Source organism: Mauremys reevesii, linkage group 3 (genome assembly GCF_016161935.1).
Source record: "Mauremys reevesii isolate NIE-2019 linkage group 3, ASM1616193v1, whole genome shotgun sequence".
Classification (NCBI taxonomy): domain Eukaryota; kingdom Metazoa; phylum Chordata; order Testudines; family Geoemydidae; genus Mauremys; species Mauremys reevesii.
Genome location: NC_052625.1, coordinates 123,089,689 through 123,108,744, shown reverse-complemented (window position 1 = coordinate 123,108,744; position 19,056 = coordinate 123,089,689). Strand labels below are relative to the sequence as shown.

At 39.7% G+C, this 19,056-nt stretch overlaps 1 long non-coding RNA gene across 2 annotated transcripts; it reads left to right on the top strand.

Moving 5' to 3' along the window:
* Nucleotides 1–478: 478 nt before the first annotated feature.
* LOC120402388 lies at nt 479–12,399 on the top strand. Of its 2 annotated transcripts, none has more exons than XR_005597210.1 (3): nt 479–581; nt 5,778–6,008; nt 11,693–12,399. It is a non-coding gene; the product is annotated as an uncharacterized LOC120402388 (long non-coding RNA). The 2 variants fall into 2 exon arrangements; XR_005597209.1 differs by lacking the exon at nt 11,693–12,399 and adding an exon at nt 10,453–10,480.
* Nucleotides 12,400–19,056: the final 6,657 nt, after the last annotated feature.

The window sequence follows — 19,056 nt, the reverse complement described above, 5'->3', positions numbered from 1 at the left end:
GCTATGATAGTTCTAGAGCCTATGAGGTGCTAAATAGAGCTGGTCAATGAATTTCAAATTTTGGAATCCCCCCCCACTACTTTTTTTGTGTGTCCATCTATAGTGCAGAGCATCCACAAATCCCACTGAATTTGATGGGAAATGAGGATGCTCAGCTATTTGCAGAAGTCACTCAGCACTTCCCTGAACTGGTCTCATAGTGTTCAATATTTTAATTTCAATACACGTTTGACATTCAGCAGCATTTGCTGATTCTACTCTTGTTTTCAGACTCACAGGTAAGAAACAGATGGGACATGTGCTAAACAATAACTATCAGGACGCAGGGCCTGGAGCACAGCCAGTCTGTGGACAACCTAATGAACACAGCTGGCCTATAGTAGGCTGTCTGACAGGCTTCACCCCTGACTGGTTGGGAGAGTCAGCAGACCAGCTCTTAAGCCCAGAAGCAGCACCAGTTTGGTGGCTCCTCAAAGCATTTGCTCATGGCTGTGATAGCTTCTGTGCCTGCTTGTTCCCAGCTTTGCTCCTGCTTAGTTCCAGTCCTGCTCCTGCTTAGTTCCAGCCTTGCTGCACTCCAGGTAACTTGGCTCAGACCCTCCTTTCGGATTCCTTACTTCAGCTCTAACCCTTGGCTCTGGCATCTGGCCTCTGACTCTGGGTCTCTATTCCTGGCTACTAACTCCCTGCTCTAATCACTGGGCCTGGTCTCCAACACAAGCTTGGTAAGTGTCACAGGCTGCTTCCTACCAACAGATTCAAGAGATGCAGATAGTTTGGTTGGTTAGGAGGTTGTAAAAGCAAAACTTCCAAAAAAATTTTCAAAGCTGTATTGAAATAGCTCAGGCAGGTGACCTTTGAAAAGATATGATATTTCAGAGGTGGGCCAGACCCCAAACCCTGATAATAACACTGTTGAACTCTGGGGAAGTTTTGATCTAGCTCTGCACTGGGGAAAATATGTTCTGGTTAAGGTATTGGATTGGACTTCAGCAATTGGGGTTCAATTCCTAGCTTTTTCCAATGACTTCTTACATAACCTTGTTTTTAATTGATCTGTGCCTTAGTTCCCCAGCTGCAAAATGGGGATAATACCTCTTTCTCCCTTCCCCTCGCTTTTTCTAGTTAAATTCTGAAATCTTGACAGCAGAGGTTCTCTTTTACTGTGAAATTTACACTGCTGTAAGTGAGAAGGGAAGCAGGCCCAATGTGTTCAAATAACTACTTGGCTTAAATGCTAGCTGAATTTTCAATACCTAAAAGCGAGGCTACTGAGTGCATAAGTTAGGGACAGGTCCACATTTCTGATGTACCAGAGCCAAGAGCAGTTACAAAACACTACTTCAGAATTGTTAAATCCACTTATCCTATTTGACTGAAACCTATGTTTGATGTCACAGCAGCAGTGACTTTTTCTTCTCCTCTCGCCCCTGCCCACAAACTCTGGTTTAGTGCACATGGGGAAGTGTGTGTGGGGAGGGGTGGGGGCGGAGGAAGAATTATTCACTCTACTATTCAGGAAGGGTTCTTGGAATTCAGATTAAGAAATTATGGGTAACTGATGCATTAAACAAAATGTTAAGTCACTTGGCAAAAATACATCTGCTGTGCCCTGTACAGTGCTATACAAATGTCGTGTGTTCTTAATGCATCGGCATTTATCTGTAATCAGCAGAGGAAAAAGAGGTTAATGGCAATTCTTCACCTCTTTCTATTAAAAATCATATTTTTGTACTTTACAAAACGAACAAATATTTCTTTCTTACTATGTTAATAGAGTTTGAGCAAAGAGTGGAACATCCTCCTGAGAACCCTTCTGCATATAAAGTCAACCAGATAATCTCGTTGAGTAATGTAAAACTTCAAAAGCCTTGTCCTCATCGGTGTGTTTATTTTTATGTCCCTGGAATATTACAAACATAAGGCACCTAATAGAAATAAAGAAATAAAATGGTGAATAAAAATAAGCTACTTGCCTAACTTTGGTCCTCTTATACATAAGTTAATACTTAGTTTTCCAGATCTACCCTCTTGTTTAGGATCCTCAATGGCAGATGCAACTGCTTTGCAAAGCATTTCATGTTTTGTTGAGGAGGCAGTGGATTTTTGAAGACAGAAAGGCATCACAGCATTTCAGCTGGGATTTCTTTGACTGGAGGATCAGGAAACTATGCTGGTCAGTTGTAGGAAATGTATTCATTTGTCAGTATATTTGCTGAAACCACTTATTTGATTTATTTGTCTGAAACACTTTGTCACTGTGCACTGGTTTGGAAGTTTTCCACGGCCAGAGAGAGGGACATTTCCCGGCACTAAAATGTATTAAAATGGTATTGCAGCAATGCAGGACAGGGTTGATGTGTGCACTTGACAATTTAAGAGTGAATAAGGCTTGATATAAGCTGGATCACTTTTTTTCTTGTATCCTTATTTCTTCCACAGTGCATTAATACATTATGTATGTGATGTATTGTGCAGTGCTATGCAATGAAGCCTGATATTTCAGCCTTCCACATTGCATCTAATGCAATTTCTTGTGGTCTAAAGTAAGCATGCTGGTAAATTTCAGGCTTCAGTTCACCTTTGTGCAGGTAACTCAGTTCATCTGATGAGAGAAGGCTGAAGAGGAGGGGCCAGACTGCAGTGTTTTACACTCTTTCACTTAGCAGGAAAAAAAAAGCTTACAATTCAGTTCAGCTGGGAATGGGCAGAAAATTAGATTTTCCTAGTCAGATTACTCTACAAGCCAATTCATATTGCATAAGTGAAACCAGAGAGGCCATCAGTGGTGCTTATGCCCTGCTCTAAGGACTTCTATTTATGTAATGCACACCTCCAGGTAAATATGGGAACAGTGGGCCAAATCATGCCATCAGTAATGGAGAATTCAGCTTTGAAACTGATGTTTTACGTTTGTCTTAAAGAAAGAAATAGCGAATAACCAAATACATTTGGGGTTTAGAAAAATGCCGAGGGAAGATTTAAAAAAGTTGTGTAACTGTTCTAGCAGGAAATGTGAGCTGGATGCATTCCAGAAGTGGTATGAGAAATATTAACAGTGGAATGAAAAAAATAAGCACAGCCAAAATTACTGCTAATTTAAATTGATGCAGTGCTACTGTAGTGAATTGCAGAGTTTGTCTCATTCATTGCCTATCCCATGCTTAAACCACATCTCACTATATGTATGTGTTAGTATATGGTTTAATTTGCTGGCAAATAATTCAATACCAAGCAAGAGTTATATGGAAAAGTGCATATTTATTGCTCATACATTTAGTGTCTGTAAGTAAAAGTGATTTCATGAGGTCATATAGACATTGTGACTTATTGTTCTTATTGTATATATTACCTATTATGGTAGCTATGTGACTGCCCTCCAATGCTTTGCTAAAGATTTACGGTCATTTCATGTGCCCAAAGTAAAATCTAGACAAAATTGAAATGATCAACTTAGAGCTCTCCTGTATGTTGGCTACAGTTTGATATGTGGGACCTAAGTTTAGACTTTTCACAACAGGCCGGTAAAGTTTATACATGTGAAATTGGAAGATGTGTCATGAATGAGGCAGGGGTTTACAGGAAGAGAAAGGACAGTTTTATGTTTAAAACAGCTGAATATTGCCCTGGAAAATTGGATTCTGTTCCTGCCTCTGCCACAGAGTTCCTCCATGAGGCTGGGCAAGTTGCTTAAACCAAACTTTTCATAGATGGCCACTAATTGTGAGTTCCTTATTTTATGAATTCCCAACTTGAGACCCTGGGCCAGATTTGCAGAAGTGATGAACACTCTCAGCTGCAAATGAAGTCAATGGAAATTGCTCTTTGAACATATAAAGTGTTATGTAATGCTCAGTACTGAAATATCAGGTCCTGGGCTTCTCAAATCGGGTACCCAAAATTAGTAGATATTTTAACCTTGATCGTTTGTTGCATCAGTTCCCCATCTCACAGGGCTATTGTGAACATATACTCTTTCATGTTTTTGAGGCACTCAGATACCTTAGTGATGGGTGCCATAGAAAAGCCTATGAGGAGATTAATAATTCAGTACAGTGTTTGAGTAATGTGCAGTAAAAAGGCATGAGCCCACACAATGAACAATGAGAAAAATTAAATTATTGAATAGCTGCTCATTGAATGAGCCCACTGCGTTGAATTAAGCTGGGGTCCTGTGGAAAAAAATAATATATGATCATAGAAATGTATGGCTGAAAGGAATCTCAAGAAGTCATCTAGTCCAGCCCCCTGCACTGACTCTGGATCAAGCCTAGACCATCCCTGACAGGTGGTTGTCTAATTTGTTTTTTAAAACCCGCAGTGATGGTGATTCCAAAAACTCCTTTAGAAGCCTATTCCAGAGCTTAACTATCCTTTAGTTAGAAAGTTTTTCCGTATGTGTAAACTAAATCTCCCTTGCTGCACCACCTTCAGTGGACATGGAGATCAGTTCATCCCCAAACTCTTTAAAACAGCCCTTAATGTATTTGAAGACGATCAGGTCCACCCTTAGTCTTTTCAAGACTAAACACACCCATATTTTTAACTTTTCCTAATAGGTCATGATTTCTAAACCTTTTATCATTTTTGTTGCTCTCCTCTGGACTCTCACTCCAATTTGTCCACATCTTTCTTTAAGTGTATTACCCAGAATTGGACACAGTACTCCAGCTGAGGCCCCACCAGTGCCAACTAGATTGGGGTAATTACGTCCCATATGTTACACACGACACTTCTGTTAATACACCCCAGAATTATGTTAGCCTTTTTCACAGCTGCATCACACTGTTGACTCATGTTCAATTTATGCTCCACTATAATCCCTAGATCTTGTTCTACTGCCTGGCTCCTTATTCTCCTTTTGTATTTGTACATTTGATTTTTCCTTCCTAAGTGTAGTATCAACTCTATTGATTTTCATCTTGTTAATTTCAGACCAATTCTCCAGTTTGCCAAGATTGTTTTAAATTCTAATCCTGTCCTCCAAAGTGCTTGCAAACCTTCATGGATTGGTATCATCTGCAAATGTTATAAGCATATGCACCATTCCATTATCCAAGTTATAATTTCCCTAGATGAACCATAAAAATAGAAAAAATGTTTTGGAGTTGACACAAATTTACAGAATAGTTTGTGCCAAAAATACTCCAAAGCCAGGCTAGATTCACAAAGGGATTTAGGCACCTTTCATGGAGAAGGTGTTGTCCCTCCCATAACCTAAAGTCTCGTGTTTAAAACACTCCACTGGGATTTGAGAGAACCAGGTCTAAGTCCCTATTCTGCATGATTTGGAGCTAGATTTACTACATTTTAGGTAAATGCTTTAACCACTGAGCTACAGGATATTCTGCAGTGGGTCCTCTCTCAATCTTTTCTGTTGCAGTTGTTCCACTTTTTATAAGACTACTTAAATATTCATTGGGCCAGAAAGAGAAAGTGAGTGACTCTATAACCTAGCAATTAGGCCACTTACCTTGGATGGGGGGCATCCAGGTTCCAATCCCTTCTTCCTTAGTGAATGTTTATACAAAGTGGAACAGCTTCAACATGAGAGACTGGACTCCTCCAGTTTTGTAAACGCCACCTAAGTTCCATTGTGATGAAGCAGAAAAACCCCACACCAGCAGAAAAGGGAATAAAAAGAGCATGTGGGCCCAGCTAGCCCTGCCCCGCAATACCGGTTGCCAATGCCAGGCCTGGAGAGGGAAGAGAAGGAGAGAACCTGGCTCAGTGCAGGGCTGACTGAAGAGGCAGGAGGTTTCTCTGTCTCTCTACAGGAGTGGAGCATAACTACAAGTCTGACAGTCAGGACGGCCACCAGGGGAGAAGCACTGTGACCCTCACCTAGACACCGTTGAGGAGACAGAGGAGCACCCAGCAATGAGTGAACTATTTGACTAAGAACATTGTGGGGTTAAGCCGTCTCCATCCTTACATCTGCTCCTGCCCAGACGGTCCTGAGACCGCAGAAGGATGCCTCAAAAGTCCAAAAGGGGCTGCTACACCAGGTGAGCCAGTAAAGACTATTTGGACTGTAAGGTCCATGCCCCAAACTGAAGGGACGTAGGAAGTAGCCCAGTGCAACATACATAGATTCTGTGCTTGGAGGACCCTGTCAATGTTGCTTCCCACAGGGCTCTGGACTGGGACTTGGTGTAGAGAGAGGGCCCGGGTCTTCTTACCACACCCCCTTAAGGGCTGAGGCCCATATGTGAGGGAAGACCTGAAGATTTCCACAGAAAAGGTCAGAAACCAGGCACCTTTGCTGCCTGGTCAGAAAAGCCAGGGGCTAGAAGTCAGGTGTGCTAACTGCTAGGCTGTCTGTCCCTCCAAACACCCTATCACAACTCTTATGACTCTAGCCCCACCAAATTTCTTTTGACCAAAACTATTAGTGTTAAATTTACAATATTTTGGGGTCAACGTGAAATTGAATAATTATCCAGACAATTCTTGCCAGTTCACAACTTTGAACCTTAAGTTTATTTGTGTGTGTGTGTAATTTATATATATATATTAACATGTTCAATTGTTAGTGAAAGCTCATAAAATCCATTAAAATGTTGAAAAGTTAATACAGTCAATATAGCTTTTGACCATAATAATTATGTAGGCAGTTATATAACCCACATCACTATAGATTCTCAGCACCTCACAATCACTAATTAATGTATTCTCACAGCAATCTTGTGAGGTAGAGAAGTCCTGCACTTGTAGACGGGTGGAATGAGCCACAGAGAAATTAAATTAAGTGCCTGAGACAGTACTGGGGATAGAAGACAGACCTCCTGAGTCCCAGTCCAGTAATTTCATCTCAAAACCACCCCTTACTTCTTAGCAGTAAAAATTATAAGGAATCTCCATCTATTTTTGGAATCAGTTTGTTCTCTTTATAAAGCCATGGGTTTCCAAGGAAGCTACATGGTATGTTATTCAAACTTGCAGAATAAATATTTCTTTGCCTGACAACTTTATAGTACTTGTTGCTAATAAATAAAATTGACTTTTTTGCCTTTTGAAACAGAATTCCCTTTTATGTTGTACTGCAAATTTGTTCACAGGGAAATACCTGAGTTCTGTTCCATCAGCAGCATGATGGTCGTAGCAAAGTGCCGCTAATATTAATCTTATGAAAATTATTAATGCTGAGGCTAGTACTAAGTATTCATAAATAAATTGACAAACAAGTATGGTTTTGGTTTTTTGCATTGACTCCCAGCATATTTTCAAGTAACGAAAAGCCATATAAACAATCAGACAAAATGTAAGGCAATAAAAAAAAATTGTATTTCATTCCCATTTTCTGGGAATAAAGTTGCGTGATGTGTGGCATCTCTACTGCCCTTTATCTAGCCTTCAAAATGGAAAGTCATGAATCCTTACGAAGGGACATTAAAAGCTACTATTCCATTTACATAATAATATAAGAATAGCCATACTGGGTCAGACCAAAGGTCTGTCTAGCCCAGTATCCTGTCCTCCAACACTGGACAATGCCAGATGCTTCAGAGGGACTGACTAGAATAGGTAATCATCAAGTGATCCATCCAATTAATTTGAAATTAAACTTCTAAAATTATCCTACCAATCTGTGTAAATCATTCCTTCCCATGGCTTATTTACCCTACAATACAATTTTCATTCATGCCACTTACTCTAGGCTGCTGACTGTCAGTTGATGTCACTTTCATTGACAAAGAAAAATCCCATGGCCTCCATTGTCAAGAACATTTCTCTTCTTTCATTCCGCAGGGACATCAGTAAGATGTCTCATTCCTCTCTGTGTGCTCTTTTGTCAGAGAGGTGATCACCTAAGCTTGGTCTGCTTTTACTACTTTCTTGCATTGACAGTCTCTGGTGGACACATTATCATCATGCATGAGGAATCATGCTCTTTTGATGTCTAAATGGTTAACCAAACAATAAAAACTTCCTTCCACGTCAAGTGTTGAAAAATATAATTGAACAAAGGTGAGACTCTTACTCCCTCTGAAAATTGTTTTAACAAAAAGTATATTTACTTGGGAAGCATCTGACAAGTCGTGCATACGCTTTTTATATTGTCCGGCACATCCACTTCATATTAGAACTATCTTAGAAACTATGTATTTATTCATATTTGATTTATACAGCTCACTCACTGAATGCTTTGGATGCTGAATGCTGAAAATGCTGTAAGGTCAAACACTTCACAGATGACTATCTTCATTCTTCACGACATCCCACTCTCCTTCATAATCCCAGACATTTCTATTCATATCAAGACACCTCTGGCCAGTGCCCAGCTCTAAACACATATTTCAAATCCTAACCCCAGTACCTCTCTAATTCTCCAGAACAGGTCGATCTCATAGCATTTCCTGAGGTAATCAAATCTAGTCTCTGATGGATCAAGGCAGAAAGCTTGATCCAATGTCAAAGACCTCATACTGGGAACACTCTGCCACCAGTCTCCTCCTGTCTGTTTGTACCATGAATGGGATTTTAGCTCAAGCACCTCCAGTGACTTCAACTGTCAAGGAAACACGGGGGGAAGTGCAGGTGATAAGAAGCCCCTTTGACAGCTGCTGTTTCCTGAGACTCCAGTGGCAGCAGGGGATCCATCGTGACCTCCATGTTATGAACTTTAAAAACTAATCCTACATCACCAATCCTACATCACTGCAACAACACTTATTTAAATCAAAGTAACACCAATACTTTAATCCAATGTCCTTTTCAGCTTTTTTCATCATAACCATGTACATAATATAGTCCTACAACTGTCTTCATCATGTGCATCTCCCAGTTACAATTGTTAAACCTTGTTTTACTTTCCATTTGGATTTCCCTTTAAATTTAGCTTGTTCGGTTTCCTATCACTCTATTTATTGTTCATTCTTTTGCCATCTAGCCTAGCTTAGTCCCCCTCTTCCTTTCTGCTACCTGTAGGTTTCTTCCTTACTATTTTATTTCTTTGTGCCCAGTGTATCATTTTCCTCTTTCCTTACTTAATCTTTTTATTTCCCTTTTGTAATTTAGTGTAATCTTTCTCCCCTCCCAGTTCATGCATTTGTTCCCCTTCACTATCCATTCAATTCATCAGAACCTTTCCTAGTTAATAGTTCAACCCCAAACTCTCACTTCCATTTCCAATCCTAGTTTATTGATAATGAAAAATGCATTTCTTTGTCATTTGAGATCTCACCAATTTCAGTTTACTCTCAGGTATTTGGGTTGACCTAGAAAAGAAGAAAAAATAACTGCATTGAACTGGAATCAGAAGACAAGCAACTGAGCAAAATTTATAAGTGAAAAGTAGCAAAGTGGAATGAAATTAGATAATGGGAAGGGAGAGAGACTGGAGAATGGCAGTGGATAAAATTGAGGCCATGCATGTATCAAGGGGCTTCACAGATATTTGCCAAGGTGGTTGAACTGAAAAAGATTGGGGATTGAACTCTTATGAACTAGAAAGAGATATAGGTAAACTAGAAAGAGAAGATGAAGTTACAGGTAAGAACAGAAGGTGAAGAGTAAACAAGGAAGAGAGACAGAAAGAGCTAAATAAGATTCTGGACTCATGCAATGTTTTGGTTCACTTGCATAGGTATATACTGCAAGCAGTAGCTCTGCACTTAATAATGATTCTTTGGAATAATTCCAGTCAGAGAGAAAATATTTGATTGATACATTCATCCTGTAAATAGAATTACACCACTGCTAACAATACATATCTCTCTGAGATATAACCTGTTGATATAGTTAGTTGAAGAGAACTTGTAATACTCTCTGTAGGAGTGCCATCCCAATGTTTCAATCTAGAAAAGGAAAACCCTTCTACTATTTATATATAGAGAGAAAGATCTATTTCATAGAACTGGAAGGGACCTTGGGTCACTGAGTCTAGTTCCCTGCCTTCACAGCAGGACCATGTACTCTCCCTGACAGATTTTTGCCCTGATCCCTAAACAGCCCCTTCAAGGATTAAACTTACAACCCTAGGTTTAGTGGACTAAATCTCAAACCACTGCGTTATTCCTTCCCTTCCCTAGCAAAGCATTTTACTCTTTGACTAATTTATTTTCCCTTTTGATTACATTGTGAGATCTGGCTTTTCCTCAGACTACAGATATATTTGACAATCATAACATAATAGTGTAGTTATGTTTTTAAAATGGGCCTAGACTGCATTTTTAGTAATGGTTTCAATTCTGACATTTGTTTGGTTAAATATTGCTAAATATCAGAGCCAAACCAAAAATCTTATTTTGATTCAGATAAGAATGCACAAATTTGGGAATTATTATTAATTATCATGATAGTATCTAGAGGCTCCAATGGAAATTGGGACCACATTGTGTTAGCTAGTCTATATACATATGGTGAGAGATGGTACCTGCTCTGAAGAGCTCATAATCTAGAGAGACAAGGCAGACAAAGGAAGTTTTATTTATTATCCTCATATTACAGATGGGCAACTAAAGCACAGAGAGACTAAGTTACCCAGCATCATACAGGAAGGCTGTAGTAGAGGCAAGTATTGAACTCTGATCTCCTGAGGCTAGTGCCATAATGACAGTGGTAACTTTTCAATTAGATGTTTACATTTCTATCAGTATATCCATTACAGACCTAAGGTCCAGGTATATTCAAAACTAAGACACCCTATATTTGGGCAGGTTAAATTAGGATTAAGAGAGAAAAGTCTGCCCTCTTTCTCACTTCTGCCAATGATAGTCGAAATTTTTGCAGTGTTCCCCCATTAAGACTAAACTTTTCTTGTAAGTTCTTAGGTAATATTAAATGCTGAAATTAAAAAGGCCTGTTTTAAAGAGAATCTCTAATGATTGCCAGATTTACTCAGTTTCATATTAACACAATTTCAGAGATACCATCTGTACATCACTATTTTATAGAAAATAGATCCACACCTTAAATATATTGATGTCTCTCCAGCTGTCCATCTAGGAATGCTCTTATTGGTCAGTGTGGCCCAATCTGCCCTGTGTTATGGAGTCCTGACTGTCTGCTATGTCACAATATCCTCACTAATGAATTGTTCAAAGGGCAATTTGAGAGGAGAGGAAAAAGCATAAGGAGAGAAATTAATCATGCCTGTAATTTTTATCATGGGTACAAGCTACTGTTTTAACTATATAGAGTAATAATTATAAAGGTACCTATATTATGTATGCCACTGAGATATACTATATATTTGTTATATAAAATACAGCTGCATAGATAGAATTTACTGTACAGAGTCAATGTTAAAAGCATTAGAATGAAAACATAAAAGCATAACGAAACCTGAAACTTGGCCCACGTTTGCAAACATTTTCGATGAGTCTGGACAGAGTTTTGTGTTAATTTAATCAACATTCATTTGAAACTGGGCCAGCTTATGCTTTCAGGTAGAAATGGGATGGAGTTAAACTCCCAGATGAGAACTCTGATTCCAGATCCAACTTCACATTAGAGTCTGTCTTCCCCTCAGTCCCCCCACCCCAATTTTTTTAAATATGTATTTTTCCTTCCCCCTCAAGAATTCAAAATTACATTTATATTTCAACATGCAAAACATTTCATCTAGCTCTATAGTTGGCTTAAAAACAGGATGGGGGGGAGAGAATGAAACTCTGTGATTATTTTTCCTATTTTTTAAATACATTATAAAGATGTTAGTCAGCTCTACTTTATTTCTTTGTAACAGGAACTTCCCAAACTCCAGATGTGAACACTTAGGGCCAAGTCATACAAGCTGACTTCAGTAGGAAGATATAAAGTTTGCCTTTGCATTCCCTCAGTCTTTGGATGGCCATATGTTTGGACAATCTCCTGGAGGCTGCTCTAAGTTACCCCGCCTGCCAAGAGCTGGAAGAGGACAATATGGCAGCAAGGGATCAGTGGGCCATAAGGGACCTCTGGCCTTGCATGTTTTCTCCCAGCAATGTCCTTTATGCTGATAACAGGCACAGGATGTCATGTAAGAGTCAGAATGCCAGCACTACACCAATGAAGACTCTCCTTTGCACTGTTGTGATTCTCCCAGGGCTGCTTAAACCATATTTGTGGACAGAATCAGCTGGTGACGCCTTGCTACATATCATGATAGGGACATTAAATTCTGGTACTGAAATATCCCAGATTTCACTATATTGATACTCTATTTTGTTTAGTCTCATCAGAGAGAGTGGCTCTTGAAGGTGGTGGTGGTGGGTGGATGAACGATGCAAGTCCATGATTGTTTGGGTTTTGATTCGGTCAGTCTCAAAGAATGCAGTACAGGAACTTGGTGGTGACATGGTTTCAATCTAAAATGAGGCCAAGTTTGTACATTTCAGATGAGCTGCACTTTATGTGGGAGTTTGTTTGGAGCCCCCAGTAATTTCCACGAAATATGGATCCATATAAATTGAAACCAGAATAGAAAGGATTTGTGTAAAACTGCAGATCAAAGCAAAGTTTTCCTTTGTGGGCATATACATTCCTTTCTAGGTGAGGGTGTGAGTAGTGCTCTCGGGTTGGAGACTTCTGCCAGCCATACAACTAGGCAGTGCACGCACCTTGGTTCTCCTCATGAGCCAAGCTGAGGGTAAAAAAGGGGGAATTGTTGCTGTCTCCCTCTCAGTTCGCATTGTGAGTTGGAGCTTCCCATCACTCTTGGACCTTCAATTAACCAGCACTGGAAAAATTCTTTCTGTACATAGTTGTAGCTTAGTGTTAGTTTTAGACTAGTCAGTATTTAGTGAGTTAACTGGGGTTTATATGTTTGAAACCTGGGGATTTCTGCAATCTCCCACAGGCATGGCCTCAATCCCTGTTAGTGACAGGCACAAAAGTTGGAGCATGTGAAGAACAAAGTTCCTATTTCTACCTCCTCCCAGAGAAGAACAAAAAAGCAGAGGGATTTTTGCCTCAAGGTACATGTTGTTAAGAAGGTGACTCATTCCTCTTCAGAGCCTGACCAAAAGAAACAATGGAGAGGTTGTCCGCAAGAGATGACCCTCCAACTCCCCAGTTTCTAAGATGAAATTAAGTGAGAAACATCATTCCTCTTCATCTCCAGCAACATCTTCTAAGTGCTCATAATTCTCCTAATTTTCATAGGCTGTTAAATGTTTGATGTCCCCTCACAAAAAAGGCTCTGAAAAAGTCCTCCAGTGCGGAGTCAAGTTCTGGTTATAAGCACCGATACTCACCAGCACTGTCAATGCCAGCTCCAGCAGGTCCATCAAGACGAGTGACTTCACTCTTACTGGGGAGATCATCATGACCCATTTATCTGCATTATGATCAGCCACTGGCTCTGTCTGATCCATCATAGACTTCCGTTTCTCTGGTACAACGAGTGTCCCTGGTGCAGAGACGTCCCTTGACACCTACTTGGACTGCTGCTCCTTTAACTGAGGAGAGTTATATCTCCTCTTTTGATTGTGATCATAATAGACCCACATCTCCATCAAGGTCATTCAGACCAGCAATGTTCTAGAGATGCCCAAACTGTAGATCAAGATCGGTATTATAAGGATGCTTCCATTCAGTGACCTCTTCTATGTGCCATACTAAGACTGGACTATCTTCCCTGGATTAATTTGATTCTTTGGCCTGCTTCCAAATTGTTTGGGCCCCGTCATCATTTCAGTCCAGGAAGAATTTCCTTCTCCTCTTCCTATAGTGCCTAGAGATGTCCCTCCTCTAGGCCCACGGATTCTCTCTGTTCTGGAACCCAGAGAAGAAGAGGAGACTGGAGAGGAACCCTCTAGATGCCCTCCTCCTAATATCTCTTACTCTTCCTTGGCTCACAATCAAGGTGAAAGAGCTATTGAATGGGGTCCTGAAAGATTCTGTCTTGGGTCCGGTTCTATTCAATAGCTTCATAAATGATTTGGATAATGGCATAGAGAGTACACTTATAAAGTTTTTGGATGATGCCAAGCTGGCAGGAGTTGCAGATGGTTTGGAGGATAGGATTAGATTTCAAAATGATCATCACAAACTGGAAAAATAGCCTGAAATAAATAGGATGAAATTCAATAAGGACAAATACAGAATATTACACTTAGGAAAGAATAATCAATTACACAAATACAATGACTCTAGGAAGGAATCTGGGGGCTATAGTGGATCACAAACTAAATATGAGTCAACAATGTAAGATTGTTGCAATAAAAATCAACATCATTAGCAGAAGTGTTGTAAGCAAGACACAAGAAGTAATTCTTCCCCTCTACTCAGCACTCATAAGGCCTCAACTGGAGTACTGTGTCCAGTTCTGGGCACCATAAGAACATAAGAATGGACATACTGGGTCAGACCAATGGTCCTTCGAGCCCAGTATCCTGTCTTCCAACAGTAGCCAGTTCCAGGTTCTTCAGAGGGAATGAACAGAACAGGTAATCATCAAGGGATCCTTGACAGGAAAGATGGGGGCAAATAGGTAAAAATCCAGAGGAGAGCAACAAAAATGATTAAAGGTCTAGAAAATATGATGCACAAAGAAAGATTGAAAAATAAAAGGGTTTTTTTAGTGCAAAGAAAAGAAGACTGAGGGGGTACTTGACAACAGTCTTCAAATATGTAAAAAGTTGTTATAAAGATGAGGGTGATAAATGATTTTCTTTTTCCACTGAGGACAGGATAAGAAGTAATGGGTTTCACTACAGCAATAGGTTGAGTCTTAGGTTAAGCATTAAGAAAAAACTTCCTAACCATAATGGTAGTTAAGCACTGGAACAACTTACCTAGGGAGGTTGTAGAATCCCTGTCATTAAAGATTTTGAATAACAGGTTAGACAAACACCTGTTGGAGATTGTCTAGATAATACTTAGCTCTGCCTCAGTGCAGGGGATGTGACTGGATGACCCTTCAAAGTTCCTTCCAGTCCTATATTTCTATGAATATGCTAAAAGTCTTCTGCCTTCCAGGGATGAGGAATGCTATTGCAGATTACCTCAGCAGGGGTCAGCAAGCTTCGGCATGAGGCCCATCAGGGTAATCCGCTGGCGGGCCGCAAAATGTTTTGTTTATGTTGACCGTCCACAGGCACGGCTCTCTGCAGCTCCTGGGAACAGCGAACCGTGGCCACTGGGAGCTGAGGGGGGCCATGCCTGCGGACAGTCAATATAAACAAAATGTCTTGTGGCCCGCCAGCAGATTACCCTGATGGGTCGTGTGCTGAAGGTTGCTGACCCATCATAGACCATCATGAGTGGTCAATAAAGAGGGACATTCTGTAGCAGATCTTTCATCAGTAGGGATAATCAATAATAGAATTCTTCTGAACCAACCTAAACAACAAATGCAAGAGGCTCTGTTCCAGAGAAGGTTGCAGCCCAGGTTCCGTATGGATGCCTTTCTTCCTTCTTGGTCAACCTATTTTCTGTTTACATTCCCTTTTGTCCCTCTGGTTCCAAGGAAACTAAAGAGGGATAAGGTAACCATAACCCTCATAGCACCTGCCCGGGCAAGGCAGTACTTGTGCATGAACCTACAGCAACTTCTGATTCGACTGCCCATATCTCTATCCTCAAAACCAAGGCAAATCAGTGCACACAGCCATGGTTGATCTCTGGCTGAGCAGCAAAAAGAGAGCCTGCTCCCAAGAGGTCCAAACCATTCTAGTGAGCAGCAGAAAGGATTCCATCAGAACTACATATGGAGCCAATGGAAGATGTTCTCATCTGGACAGAATTTTATCAGTGATCACCATACTGTACAGAGATTATACACTTACCATACTACCTATTAAACCTGAAATCCTCTGGTCTTTCTATCAGTTCAGTGAGAGTCCATTTAGCAGCCATTTCTGCAGTACTCCCACCAGTAGTTTTAATTATTTATTATTAATAAAATTGTTGTTGTTATTATTATTTACTAGTTTCACAGCCTTTTGTTTCTAAATGTTTGGAAAGGTCATACCCATATGTACCTCCCCCCAACACATTATCTAGTACCTTAATGGGACCTGAATTTGGTATTTTCTTGTTTACTTGGTTCCCTCTTTGCATCTTTAGCAACAACACCTCTACTTCTAATTTCAATGAAAACAGCATTTCTAGTAGCAATTACCTCTGTGAGGAGGTTGTCATAGTTCCAAGAATTTCTAGTAGACCCTTGTTTCACAGGATTCTACCCACCCCCCTTAATTTTATGCCAAAATTGGTTTCCACATTCCATCTCAACCAGACTATTCATCTTCCTATATTCTTCCCGAAGACTCATTCTTCCAAGGCTGAAGAGAAACTTCCATCCATGGATGTTCAGTGGGCTCTGGTATTTTACCTGGACCACACAGATCCTCTTCCAGACTGTTGCCTGCACTGAGAGCATTAAAGGGCAATCTGTTATAGCCCAGCATGTTTCACATTGGGTTTTGGACTGCATCAAACTCTGTTATGATCTAGAAAAGGTCTCTCCTCCATTGAGGATAACAACCCAGTCCACTATGATTCATTCCACGTTGCAAGCCTTCTTGAGCATCGTTCTGATAGTGGACATTTGTAAGATTGCAACGTGGTCTTTGGTACATATCTTCTCTAGACACTATACTATTGCTCAGGCTTCCCAGGATGATAACAGCTTTGGGAAATCTCTCTCCAAGAGGTCTAAAGTCCCTCCACCTGTATAGAAATAGCTGGTGAGTCACCTGTGGCGGAATGTATATGTGCCCAATCACCTGAAGCAGAAAAATAGTTACTTATACTGTTGTTCTTCAAGATGTGTTGTGCATGTATACATTCCATGAGCCTCCCACCTTCCCTGCTGCTTTGGTTAGCTTATTGGGAGTATGAAGGAAGTGAGAGGGAGGTGGTGACCAGGCCCCTTTATATCCATGTGCTGCCTACTGATATGACTGGCAAAAGTGTCTGACTTGAGTAATTTGGGTGCACATACACCTACAGTGGAATGGTTTATGAGTATAACACATCTAAAAGAACAATAGTTGATGTATAGATAACTGCTTTTCTGCACACGGCTTTGCAAATTCCCATCAGTATATCTACAATAATTCTCAAAGGATAGCAAACAGAATTCCTCTTATACCACCAAACAACAGAGAAAGAAAAAAAATAACATCCCATACACATTATCCCAAATATGAAAGATGTTCTGGGAGTTGTGAATGAATCTCCCTGTGCAACAATACAGCAGGAGTGGGAAGAACTCCCTTGCTCCCCTTCTCAGCAAGCCATCTTGAGCACTGACTTAGTGAAGCCCCATAAACCTTAGCACAGTTGCTAGGAAACTACAGAGAAGATCATCTTAAATGTTGTGAATAGATTATTGAATAATCTCTCACCCATCCTTATACCAGTGAAGTATTGTATTTTGCTAAAATGATATACTGCTTCAGAGTTATTTTCAAGTGCAATGTTGAAATAACCACTGAATAAACATAAGAAAGAAGTGAAATCCGAGCACTGAAGAATATAATTTCACATTCAAAATATTTCTGTCCAAACACTGTAAATTCTATAAAACATTAGCCACAGCACCCTAGGAGACAAGCAGACTTCCCATCATGCATTGTGCATCTACTTTAACTTTTATAAGAACTATTCAAAGATTTAATGGTATCACTGAAGTTATTTTGAATTCTTTATATCAGGAGCAGAATTGAATTTATTTTATTTGGTGATCTCTGTCACCTTCTACCAAATATTAAATGATCAACAAGACTGTTTATTTTTTTAGGAAACAAAAGCAAAAACTTAAACCTTACAGTGGAAGTTAGGGGTACTCAAAACTTGCAGGACTGAGTCTTGGTTATGCATGTGACAGATTAATATATCAGTGCTTCAAGAGAAATGACTGAATAACTGGCTTCAAGTGAGCTAGACTTACTGGGTAAAATTATGCCAATAATTATACTTTTGCAAATCCGTTGACATCAAGTCAATGAAGAGTGAAAATATTTTGGGTTGTTCTTATGCCCACTGTGACATCAGGAGCTCAGCTAAAATCAGTGGCAGTGTCCAGCAATAGGCTCAAAATCTGCACACCAATATACTTGTCCAGCTTCCATTGAAGTCAATGGTAGCTGCCTGCAGACTCTGAGAATTTGGACCTTAGTATTATGTAATTTTAATTCAGAGAAGGTATTTTGATCACAGTGGTGGTGTTCTCATTTTGAACATATAGTGGCCCCAGATTATGATTTCATATGACAGTTGGCACTTCAAATAGCACTATTTTCTGGGAGAACCTGAAGACTGAAAGGTTTCACATCACCTTTCAGAAAAGCTGACGTTTATATGTTGTCTCTATAGCAGCTAATCATAGTTACTTCTTTGCTACCAGCTGGCAAACCTGATTTGTAAATTGTGAGACAGCTCTTTTTCACAAGTTTAACAAAAATAAATACAAACATTTTAGTTTTGAATATTTGGAAGAAAGCTGCATTCTACTTTGTCAATAAATGGGGTTAAGACAGAGGGAGCACAGGTATTTTTATTACAGTAAACCTGAGAGACACAATTCCAATGAGGATTTTTTAAATTTTCTTTTCCTATATTCTGATTCTACTTAAACTACTCTTTGCAGCTTTGGTCTGTTGCATGTGTGTCACAGTCAGTTTTAATTACGTAAGCAGTTCCTCCACTTTAGGTTTCTTGATTTATCTAAATATTAATCTTCTTTTATATATAATATTGCATCACGCCTAATTACATTACCTTCCCACTCAATCCTTGTAAAGGCACTGTAGACCGCCTGTGGAATTCATTAATGTTTTAGAATCCATTTATGCAGCTTTGCAGCTGATTTTACATGTAAAAAGTTTGGATTATAATATTTTTTCTCTTTATTAAAACCCATTTATAATATCATGTCAACTCACTACTATACTCATTCAAAGACCGTATAAACCAAAAATATGTGGCCACATAATATCTGCAATTAAAAATATATACAGTATCATCATAAAAAAGCAAATCAAAAATTGCCAACAATTACCACACCAACATTGGAGATAACAGGTTTTTTATGTACTTTGAATAAGCAATTTGGTATCTCATATGAATGTCTGGTAGCTGTTGTAAATGCTGCCTTTTTAATGGCAGCCAGTCAGTCTT